General features: G+C 33.3%; 1 protein-coding gene across 1 annotated transcript in view; it reads left to right on the forward strand.

Annotated features, from left to right (window-relative positions):
• The window catches only part of LOC102002778 (solute carrier organic anion transporter family member 6A1), a 100724-nt gene that overhangs the window by 71180 nt on the left and 17197 nt on the right, over positions 1-12347 (forward strand). The gene's annotated exons all lie outside the window — the stretch shown is intronic.

Below are 12347 nucleotides of genomic sequence, written 5' to 3' on the forward strand. Positions count from 1 at the left end.
AATGGCACACGATATTACCAACTGTTTCTTTTTTACAGTCAATATTTGCACATTTTTTTTGTTTTAATGTTTTTTTGTGGTACTGTTTTTTTTTTTTTTTTTTTTTTTTTTTTTTTTTTGGGGTTTTTTTTTTTTTTTTTGGTTTTTCGAGACAGGGTTTCTCTGTGGCTTTGGAGCCTGTTCTGGAACTATCTCTGTAGACCAGGCTGGTGTCGAACTCAAGAGATCTGCCTGCCTCTGCCTCCTGAGTGCTGGAATGAAGATTTTTCTTTTTCCTTATTAAAACTTCTGTGGTTTTCTTGCTTTTGTTCCAGGTAATTATACAGAGATTCCAGAAAAGTCTTTCATATCTACTTTCTACATATTGACCTATAGGATTATTTTACTTATTTTTTGTTACATAATGCATTCCATCAGCATTGAATTTTGTTGTTCTTTATCTTTTATGATGTATATAAGCTTATACCTTTGTCTTGGTAATTCAGTAATCTCAGCAACCAGAATGACTTCTAAGAATAAATACGAAAGTTCCCAAAACTACTGTTGCATTGCCAACATCCGTACAACTTAATATCTCATTCCATTGTGTTTTTTGTGTTTTTTTCTTTTTGATATTTTGAGGCAGTATTTCTCAATGTAGCCCTGTCTGTTCTGAAACTCACTTTGCCAAAAAGAGTGGTCCCATACTCACAGTAATCCTGCCTTTGCCTCCTAAGTACTGGGATCAAAGGTGTGCACTGTCACAACCTGGCTCTACTTTAGTTTTTTGTTTTCTGATTCTTTCACATCCTTTCTGCTCTAACCCTTGCTGTGTTTGGTCACTGAACTTGTTAAGCATATTTGAGCTCCCTGCCTTTGTGATGGACTGCTTTTCTTCTCTTATCTTTAATGTAATTCTCTTAACTAGAACCATATGATCCATCATTTGTGCATTCTCTAATCCTGCTAAGTACAGAAGTATTTGTATAAACACTGCCTGAAATTTTGCCTTGCCTTTTTTTCTTCGTAGTAGCCACATAATATTACATAAAACCTTTTCTGTTGTATAATTGTTCACCTTCCTAAGGAGAATGTTCTGTAAATGGCAAACAAATATCTGTTGTATTCTTTACAATATATCCTTAATTTAAACTGTTGTTTGACATACAGACATTAAAAAACTTTGACAGAAAGATAATTTTAGCTTGTTTGTTTTTATATTTATGCTACTTTACATGTCTATTCATCAACTAGGCTGATACAATTTTATACTCTTATTTTCTTAACCCCTCAGTCTCAGGGCATTTTTAACTTATTTTTTTTCTAGCTCAAGGCATTTTAAATGGCCTAATAAATTCCTATATAATTTCTTCATCTCTGTGGTGGTTTGAATTTATTTGACCCCCATAGGTTCTTAGGAAATTGAGTGTAAGGTGCTGTGGCCTTGCTGGAAGAAGTGTGTCACTGTGGGGGCCAGCTTTGAGGTCTCATATACTCAAACTACCCCAGTGTAAGACTCAGTTTACCTCCTGTAGTCGGAGGATCAAAATGGGAGCACTTAACTCCTTCTCTAGAACCATGTCTTCTTGAGTGTTGCAATGTTTCACAATGACGAATATGGACTAATGGTCATTGTATCTCTCCACAGTAAGAAACCCCTAAGACAATCTCCAAACACTGTGCAAGAATTTCTGACGTGTGTGTGTGTGTGTGTGTGTGTGTGTGTGTGTGTGTGCACTTCTGCCTCTCCAGTGCTGGAATTACAGTTGCTGTTCTGTATACTCCTGAAAATATTTCATCTCAGAAACAATGCGTTTACTCTGCTTAAAAAAATTAACACTGCCATGATTATACACAAAAGAAATTATGAACATTGTTACACAATCTTTCACAGTTGGGGTATTGTCTATATTCCAAATCTAATATTGCATTTCTAAATAATGTATGGCAGGTCTAACACGAGTATATTCATTAAAACTAGGTTGCATAATCTGGATGTGATTGCAAATGTCTTTAATCCAGTACTCTGGAAGAAGAGGCAAACAGATCTCTGTGAATTCCAGACCAGCCAGAGCTATATAATGAGACCCTATCTATGGAATGCTGAGAGCAGGAAAATATTCTTCTTCATGAAAAAGCCCACCAACTGGTTATCCAAAACTAAAATGTCAACCCTAAAAGCATATATACAAATAATATTATACAGATTGAGCAACTTGCATTAAGAAAAAGAGGCTATGAATTTAAAAGGGGACACATAGAAAGCATTGGAATGGAGAAAATAAGGGGGAAAGTAATCATTATATTTTAATATCACTAAATTAAAAATATTAACATAAAAACAATCAAAACTCTGTAAGTCTCCCTTTAAATATTTATTTAATTTTTATTTTAATAATGCTAAAGCTATTTTCTCCTCTCTGTTTCTGAAATACTGTATTTATGTTCAATATTTACAGACATACTACAATTGCTCTTGCATTAAGGAAGGCCTGACAACTTCAGATTCCGATGGTCATTTTATTGATGGCACTTCTGGAAAATGTAGTACCAGATGTGACTCATTACCCTTGTTTTTTGCTTTTTTCTTTTCTTCCATTGTTTTTGCTAATTTGTCTACTGTATCTGTCAACTTGTCTATTCTCCAGTAAGTATGTAATTTTCATGATTTTTATTTACTTAATACAAAAGAAGGATATATTTAGAAATAGTTCAGATTATTATAGTCAATATTTTTGTGTTTTATAGGATAATATTCATATTGTTAAAATTAATTTAGAATCATATTTTTTCTTTTTACTTGTTCATTATTTATATAACACATCGATGTTACATTTGGTCTCACATTAAAATAAGTGTACAGTTTTGGACTTTCACATATTACTTTCAAATTTTGTAGAAAATATGGATATCTGTTCACCAGTAACAAAATAAACTTAACAGAAAACTTAGGTTACATTTATTTTGTATAACACACATGAAAAATCCATAAACAGGAATGGTTTCAACTGTAACATAAATGTTAATGTAAATTTGATTTTCTGGTATGGGTATTTAATCTAGTTCTATATTTAAAACCTGGCTATGAGGGAACATTAGAGTCATTCACAGAAGAACACAGTAACTTTTATGATTTCAACTTATTGTTCTAAATTGAACATCCATTTGTCATTCTTGTGTTCTTCCAGAATAGGTTAAGTCTATCTAACATTGATTTTTATTCTAGGAACAGAATAAAAGGGCATATTCTAATCATTTTTTTAAAAAGAATTTAACAACTGTATTTATATCCTAACTTTTTTGTAAGATCTGACAAACAAAATGACAAAAAAATGGCTTATTTCTGGCATGATCTCAATTATCTGTGGAATGAAGGTAAAGACAGAAATGTATAGAATATCCTAGCAAATATATGGTTCTGATGGAAGAGAAAGCATGATGGAGAAGAAGGAGGAGCTAAGGAGGAGGGAAAATAGGGTTATTGGGTTGAAACACATTATATGAAGAATGTAATTCTCTATAGTAGACAAGCAAAACTGATGACATACATGATACTGTTTTTTTTATTTTGTTGTAATTCAATCATTTTGTTTTTGCTTTTCTGAACAAGGTCTTCCTATATAACCCAAGCTACCCTCAAACATGTAATCCTCAGCTACTGCCACTCTCTTGCTCAGATTTACAATCAGATAGACATTTTTTTAGGATAGTTTGAAGAGAGTAAGGAAAATAGAGTTAAAAGAAGAAACCAGAGAAAAGAAAATGAGAGTGTAATGATAATGTTTATAGAAAATATGATATAGCATATTTAGAAAGTACTTAACTTCCTAAATACTGGACTAGAGTTATAGCTTTGGTGGAATATGAAGAAATATGGAATCATATTCACATCCCATTTGTGCACCTAAAAGAATAATAATTCTAATAACTCAAATATAAAATCAGATGAAGAGAAAACACCAAAGAACCCATGCTTGAATTGATGAAATGCCTCAGTGAGTATAGAAACATTTTACCATGTCTGAGGACCTTTATTCAATCCTTCAAACTCACAAGGCAGAGAAAAATAACACCTATTGAAATTTTTCCCCTAACTTCTGCAACATTCCTTCTCTACCCCCTCTCTTGTGCAAGCACACACATGTTCACACACACACACACACACACACACACACAGAGAGAGAGAGAGAGACAGAGAGACAGAGACAGACAGAGAGATTTAGAAAATAATGAATATGGCGTCATTTAACTTGGTGTGGAATATCCAAGCCAAATGTCTTCTTCAGAGAGAGATAATTATAATATTCCTGAAACATGATTTTGAATGTTCTCCTTTTTATTAGTTTCTAAAAAGAATAAAGCAGAGCAAGTGCCCAAATGCATGAATTTGTATAAATTATGAGATAAAAAGCAGACAAACTTGAAATAGCATATATGAAAATTGAAGCTGTTGTAGAATTTATCAAAGATGTTGATAAAGAACAACAAATGTGGCATGGTTGTGCTGACCTCAACCCCTGGCTACTGAAACCTAAGCATCATAGTTTGGAAACTGATTGGCTTCTTCAGTGATAATTTGTTCAAAAAAAAAAAGGAAGAAAAACCTCAGAATTCACTGATATCATATAGTTTATGGATATAATTCTGTAAAGAATATAGGGACCTCACCTTGATAATGTTTTAAAAGCAGAGCTGAATGCAAGCTGACAAGTCAGAGGCTCTATGGAAGTGATATGAAAAGAAGACATAGAAAATACCCAGGAATTCCATAATGTGAAAATATTCTGAATTTCAAAGCAAACTAAATGTTCAGTAAATGAAAGCCTTATTTTTGAGCATGACATTTCATGAAGTCTCAGACACTTTGGATGACTGTGGGAGTTTATCAAAAGTAAAATAGTTAGAGAAAAAGTTTTATAATCACACATAGGAACTAACTATACTTTCCTATATCAATAGAGTAGTTTTTGAGTTTTGAAGCTTGAAAATGGCCCAATTAACTTCTCAGATTTAGATAAAGCAAAAGCCAGTTCCAGGAAGGACGTTTATCAATAAGATTACATACATTAGAATATCAATCATAAAGAATAAATTGATGAATTAATGAATTCATTCATTAAATAAATTAATGATGTATCTTAAGGTTCTAGGAAAACAAAACAAGTACAGAGAAATAGAGGGTGAGGATGTAGTATTGTTTGAGTACTTACTTAGTATTTGCAGCACCACAGAAACTAGGAGTGTTGTTATACACCTCTAGTCCCAGCATAGGTAAAGTGGATAAAGACAGATCAGGAGTTCAAGGTCAGTTTTGAAGGGAGATTGAAGACAGCTTAAACACAAATGAAATCAAAGAACAGAAAGCAAAAAAGAGTGAAAGAGAAAAATAGCAAAGAAAAAAGGAAAAAGGAAGGACAGAGAGAAATGTAGCAAAGAGAAAAGTTCTGAGCTGAAATTAATTAAAGAGAGGCAAAAAGTTAATGCAGAAGATAAAACAGAGTTGGTTTTAAAAACACATAGATTATTATGAATAAAGATGCTATGTACATAATTGTGCAACCAGATTAACTTATTTAACTTTAATATGAGATGCCTATCTTACTGCAACTTGATATACTGTGGTTGACTGATATCCATGAGAGGCCTACCATTTTCTGAAGAAAACTAGTGAAGGTTGGGGGGAGTGGGCTAGGGAGGAAGGTAAGGTAGCAGGAGAGAACTGGGAAGACGTGATGGAGGGAAAGCTTTGGTTGGTATGTAAAAACAAATGGACAAAAACTGTAGAGACGATATTGATGACATCTGATTCAAATTAACAGTATTTGAGAATAGTAAAATATTTAAGTAAGATATGAAAAGGAAATATTACAAAATATTCACCAAAATGGAGGGGATCATTAGGAGTCACTAAATACTCATAACATGAGGGCTATACAGAAGAAATAGATAAATTTCAAGTTATTTACTACCTGTAAAATTATCTAAAAATATATTAAAGGATTTAGATGGATTATTGCTAAGCCACAAGGTTTCCGCATTATTAAAAAATAAAACAAAGAAAAATAGAACATTTCAAGACAGTTCCATTCATATGATACAAAGATTTTGTATATGTCAATCCATAAGCATTGTATAAAAATAAAATAATGGATAAAACCATGGCCATCCATTAGATAAAGCAAAATATAGTGATAAAATAATAAACAGGTGACCCTCAGTATTCTATCTGAATGATAAAGTAGTAATACACAAAGTCAATACAGAAAAAGTTTGGATAGACTATTAATGAATGTGAAAAACATCAAGGAATCTATCTCATTAAAAGTTCAAAATTAATGAGATATCAAGAAATAAACTTAAACAAGGAAGTGAAATGCCTTTATGATGAAGATTACAGAAAACAAAAGAAACTTAAGAAGACACTTGAAGATATTTTACGTTTACAGATAAGTGTTAGAAAAAAAAATCCTAAGTGGGACAGCACTGCTGTCTCAAAGAAATCCAATTAGGTCAAATCAAACCAAATCAAAATGTCCATCGTTTTATTAAGAATGTCACTCTTGGGTGGCCTAGCACTTAGCAGGAAGACAGGAAAGTGGGGAGCACATACAAACCCTGAACCATGTGTTTCTCCCCTGGGAACCCACCCAATCAAATACCCTGTGGGAGTGGTCCTGACTCTCACCCAGGGAGGCGTCAGCACCTAGCATGCTGGGATTTGGAGTCCAGACTAATGCAACTCCCAGGATAAGGGGCTGCGATGGATGCCAGGGGCTGGGGCTATGCTCTAGACTTAACATCAGTAGAATCATTATTGGCTACATGACCATATTGCCAAATACAACCTACAAAGTCTTGAAAAATATATCAATGTGTTCTAATGGCATTGTTCAAAAGACAAGGAAATATCCTAAAATTCACATGTAAGTGTAAAAGATTCTGAATAGTCAAAACAGTAATAAACAAAAAAGCAAATACTCAAACTATATGCAACTATAATCTAAGCCGCTAAGCCATAGTCATACAAACACTATGGTCCTAGTACAAAAGCCAATATGTATAGCAAGGGAAGAGAATACTAAGACCCAAAACAAACTGTATAGCAACAGATTTCAACAAAGGTATCCAAAATTTACGTTACAGAAACAAATATTTCTGTTGAATACAGCCTCTTCAAAAAATGGTGCTGAAAAAGTGAAGTCCCCATGCAGAAGAATGAATATTGTTGAGAAAAAAAAAGAAATGTGAAATGAATCAAAGATCTTTATATGAAATGTCAAACCACTAATGACACTGTAAGATAGAAAATAACTGAAACATTTTTTAGAGGCAAGCCAGGATATAAACATAGGCAATGTTTTTCTGTAAAAGAATTCAGCAGTCCAGGAACCAGAAGGAATAATTGACAAGTGGGATTTCATCATATTAAAAACCACAAAAGACATCTGTATGTGAAAGAAAAAGACTAAGAGAAGAAGGATGCAGTCAACAGAGTGGGAGAAAATTATTTCTACCTATATGTCTGGCAGTAGTTTGATACTCAGAATATATAAACAACTCATAAAAAAATGAAGCCTAAGAAATTCAGTGAACAAATGGAGAAATATGATGTACAGATACTTTAAAAAAGAAATATAAACATAAAGTAGAGATATCCAATAAAAACAGAAATGGTCAAGCATTTTAATCATAAGGCAAATGCAAATCAAATATACATTCAAGGGCTGGAGAGATGGCTCAGTGGTTAAGAGCACCGACTGCTCTTCCAAAGGACCTGGGTTCAATTCCCAGCACCCACATGGCAGCTCACAAATGTCTGAAGATCCAGTTGCAGGGGACTGGACACCTTCACATCAATGCACATTAAATAAACCATAAAAAATATTTAAAAAAAAGAAATACATTCAAATTTTGTATTACTCCGGTGGAATGGCTATGTTTAAGTAAAACAAAAATAATGTCTGGAGAAGATGAGAGAAAGACATCCCCTTCAGTTGATGGAAATATTGTTTTGAATATGAACCATGGAAATCAGTATCAAAGTTCCTCAAGAAGAATAAAAATAGAATTACCATATTATTCATTTATAATACTGAAGGGTATATATTTGAGTAATCAAACACAAAAAAACGAGAGTACCTGCATACAATGTTCCCTGAGCAGTGTTTACACTATCCCCCAAATAACAAAAATAGGATATGCATAATGGAGAATTTTGTCAAAAAAATAGATTATATCATTTGCTGGAAAGTTAACAGAACAGAAGATAATGGGGTTAAGTGAATAAGGAAGATTTGGAATGGAACACATTGCATATAACATCTCATGTATGGAATTTATTTTTTTAAGTCATGAACATATATAAAAATTCTTAGGGCCCATGAAGGAACCGGAGAGAAGAAGTTGGGGTAGAGATAAGAGGGCAGAACAGAAACTGATTACATCATATACTCACAAGCCATTATTTTGTACAATTGCTATCTATAATATAAAAGATGAAATTTCAGAGCGTGGTACTTGATGTCTATAAACTGAACACTTGTGAAGCAGAGACAGGTGGATCTTTGAGAGTTCAAAGCCGACCTGTTTTATATAGTGATTTTTCAGGCCAGCCAGGACTTTATAGAGAGGTTCCTTTATGAAGAGGAAACAAGAAGTAAAGAAAAGAAAAAATTAGGTAGGAATATGTTGCTAAAGTATATATCAATGGCCAGAGTTTGCAATCTGTGAAGAGTGGAGTAATTCAGAGACATGTAGTTTTAAATATGTGAATTTACATAAGTCAATATTAGAATCAAGAAAGTAATTAAAGTCATCACCTTATAATAGAAGAAGAGTGGGAGAGGGGAGAAAATAACAGGAGAAGAAATGTAGAGAAATGAGAGCAGATATTAAAGCATAAAGATTTATGTACTATGCCTGTTTCATCTTGTTCTGCTTTTCAACATGGATTCAGATTTATATTTAAGATTCTGAAATCTGGCACTCTCCAGCAGTCAAGATGGAGGTGAGAGACCTGGCTGTATTCTATACCACCATGGGCACCATCTGCTATATTCCGGTATTCTGTTTCCCAAAGTCCCACTCTACCATCCAAACCCACCTACCTCATCCACCTCCCTAAAGCTAACCCTCACCTAAAAACTCGAGCAAACTCCGTCAATACAAACACAACTCACACCGGTTGGAAGAACAGACTCCATATGTACAGGTACAGCACACACCACTCAGAAGAACAGAGGCTATGCTGGATTTAGACAATAAATGGCCACAAACCTCAACTGAGACAACCCTATTGGACTTGAAGATCTGTGAATCATTAGAACCCTTGGACATTCTCACCAAAAGCCAAAAAAAAAAAAAAAGAAACAGATAATAAAGGAACAAAAACCCCGCCCAACAAGGATAACAAAAAAATCAACACCCATATCTATAATCATTCCAACCACAGATATATAAAGGCCAGTGTGAGAATACATTTAACAACAGAAAAAGCAATATGGTATCACCAGAAACTGGTGATCCTACAACAGCAAGACCTGAGCATTACAGTGCAGCTGAAGCACAAGAAAATGAAGATAAATAACTTTATGAAGATAATAGAGGCACTTAAAGAGGAAATAAAAATTCTGTCAAAGAAATGGAGTAAAAGATAAACCAAAAATTGGAAGAAATCAATATATTCCTTAAAGAAAGCAAGGAAAGCCAAGAAAAAAAAAAGAGGTGAAGGAAATGGCTCAAGACTTGAAAATTACAATAGAAACAAAAAAAATATGAGGGAATTCTGAACATGGAAAATCTGAGTAAGGAACTATAGATGAAAGCCAGAATCACCAACAAAATGCAAGAGATGGAACAGAGAATCTCAGGTGTTGAAGGTACAATAGCATAAATTGATCGATTGGTGAAAGAAAATGTTAAATCCAAAAAAAAATTTCTAACACAAGCACCCATGTAATCTGAACACCATGAAAAGACCAAACCTAAGAATAATGGGGATAGAAATAGAACTTTAGCTCAAATGCACAGAAAATATATTTAACGGAATTGTAGAAGAAAAATGTCCCAACCTACAGCATGTCTATAAAGGACAAAAGTTTAGAGAAAACCAAATTAAGTGGGCCAAAAAGTCCCCTTACCCCATAATAATCAAAATACTGAGCATACAAAGTAAAGAAAGAGAATTACAATCTACAAAGAAGAAAATCAAATAGTATATAAAGACAGACATTGAAGGAAGAAGTAAAGAAATTTAAAACTTCAGAGAATTCAATGAAAATTAATATCCAAGCATATGGAATACTTTGAAAACAGAGCTAGGAGGAAAGTTCATAGCATTAAGTGCTTACATGAACAATTTTGAGAAATCTTATACTAGGAAGTTAACAGCACACCTGAAAGCTGTAAAACAAAAAGAAGCAAACTGACCCAGGAGAAATGGATGGCAGAAAAAAAAATCAAATTCATAACTGACATCAATAAAATAGAAACAAAGAGAACAACATAAAGAATGAAGGAAACAAAGACTTGATTCTTTGGGAAAATCAACAAGATAAATAAATACTTAACCTAACTAAAAGGTAGACATAGAATATTCAAATTAACAAAAATGAAAACAAAAAGGGGGATGTAACAGACTTTAAAATTTGAGAATCCTTAAGTTGTACTTCAAAGATCTGCTTTCTACAAAATTGGAAAATCTAATATAAATTGACAATTTTTATGATAGAAACCACATACCAAAATTAATAAAAACCAGACAATTTATATAGACCTATATCCCCTAAGAAAGTAGAATTAGTCATTAAAAGTTTACAAGCCAAAAAATACCCAGGGTCAGAAGGTTTTGATGTAGAATCTTACCAGACTTTCAAAGAATAGTTAATAGCAATATTCCTCAAAATTGTTCCATACAACAGAAACAGAAGAAACATTACCAAATTCTTTTTATGAGGTTACAGTTATCCTGATATCAAATCACACAAATATGTAACAAATAAGGGAATTATAGACCAATCTCCCTCATGAACCTTGATGCAAAAATACTCAATTAAATACTGGTGAACTGAATTCAAGAACACATAAAAAACCACATCAACCATAATCAAGTAGGCTTCATCCCAGAGATGCAGGTATGGTTCAACATATGTAGATCTGTCAAGGTAATCCATCAGAAAAACAAACAGAAAGAAAAACATTATGTTATCATATTGTTAGAAGCATAACAGGTCTTTGACAAAATCCAATATGGTTCATAGTACAAGTCCTAGAGAGAGTATAATTACAAGTTACATGACTAAGCAGAAGAAAGGTAGGCTATAACAAGTCTATAGCCAACATTAAATAGAGAGAAACTCATGGCAATTCCACTGAAATCAGCAAGAAGTTAAGGTTAAATACTCTCTCCATGCTTGTTCATTATAGTATTCAAATTTCAAGACAGAGCAATAAGAAGACAAAAGGAGATCAAGCAGATACAAAATGAAATAAAAAAACTCAAACTTTTGGTATTTTCAGATGATATGATAGTATACCTAAATGATCCCAAAAATTCTACAAGTGGACTTCTACACCTGAAAAAAACCTACAGTGATATGGCTACATAAAAGATTAACTAAAAAAATCAGTACCCTTCCTATATACAAATGATAAATGTTCTGAGAAAGAAATAAGGAAAACAATACCCTTCACTGTAGCCACAAATAATATAAAGTATCTTCTGATAACTCTAACCAAACAAGTGAAAGATTTGTATGACATAAACTTTAAGTCTCTGAGGAAAGAAATAGAGAAGATATCAGGAGATGAAAAGATATTCCATACTCATGAACTGGTAGGATTAACATTGTAAAAAAATGGCTATCTTACCAAAAGTAATCTACAGATTCAATGCAATCCTCACCAAATTTCAACACAATTCTTTACAAACCATTAAAGAACACCCTTAAAGAAAAATAATTCATATGGAAAAACAAAATCCCAGGATAGCCAAAGCAATACAATTCTGTATAATAAATGTAACATGAGTGCCTGCTTGTTGGGGTTTCTGTCCTGCCCAGTTCCCATAGCCAGTAAGCCCCCAAAGAAAATAACACAGAGGTCTCTATAGATTATAAACTGATTGGTCAATTAGCTTAGGCTTTGTATTAGTTCTTATAACTTATATTAGCTTATTATTCTAGTATATGTTAGCCACATGGCTCAGTACCTTTTTCAGTGGGGCAGGTCATATCCTGCTTCTTCGGTGATCTGAGAAGAACTGGGAGAATTCCTAGAATTCTCCTGTTCTCATTGCCCTGCCTCTACTTCCTGTCTGGTTAACCTGCCTATACTTCCTTCCTGGCCAATCTGCATTTATTTAAAATGTG

Source organism: Microtus ochrogaster, linkage group LG4, assembly GCF_000317375.1.
Source record: "Microtus ochrogaster isolate Prairie Vole_2 linkage group LG4, MicOch1.0, whole genome shotgun sequence".
Classification (NCBI taxonomy): domain Eukaryota; kingdom Metazoa; phylum Chordata; class Mammalia; order Rodentia; family Cricetidae; genus Microtus; species Microtus ochrogaster.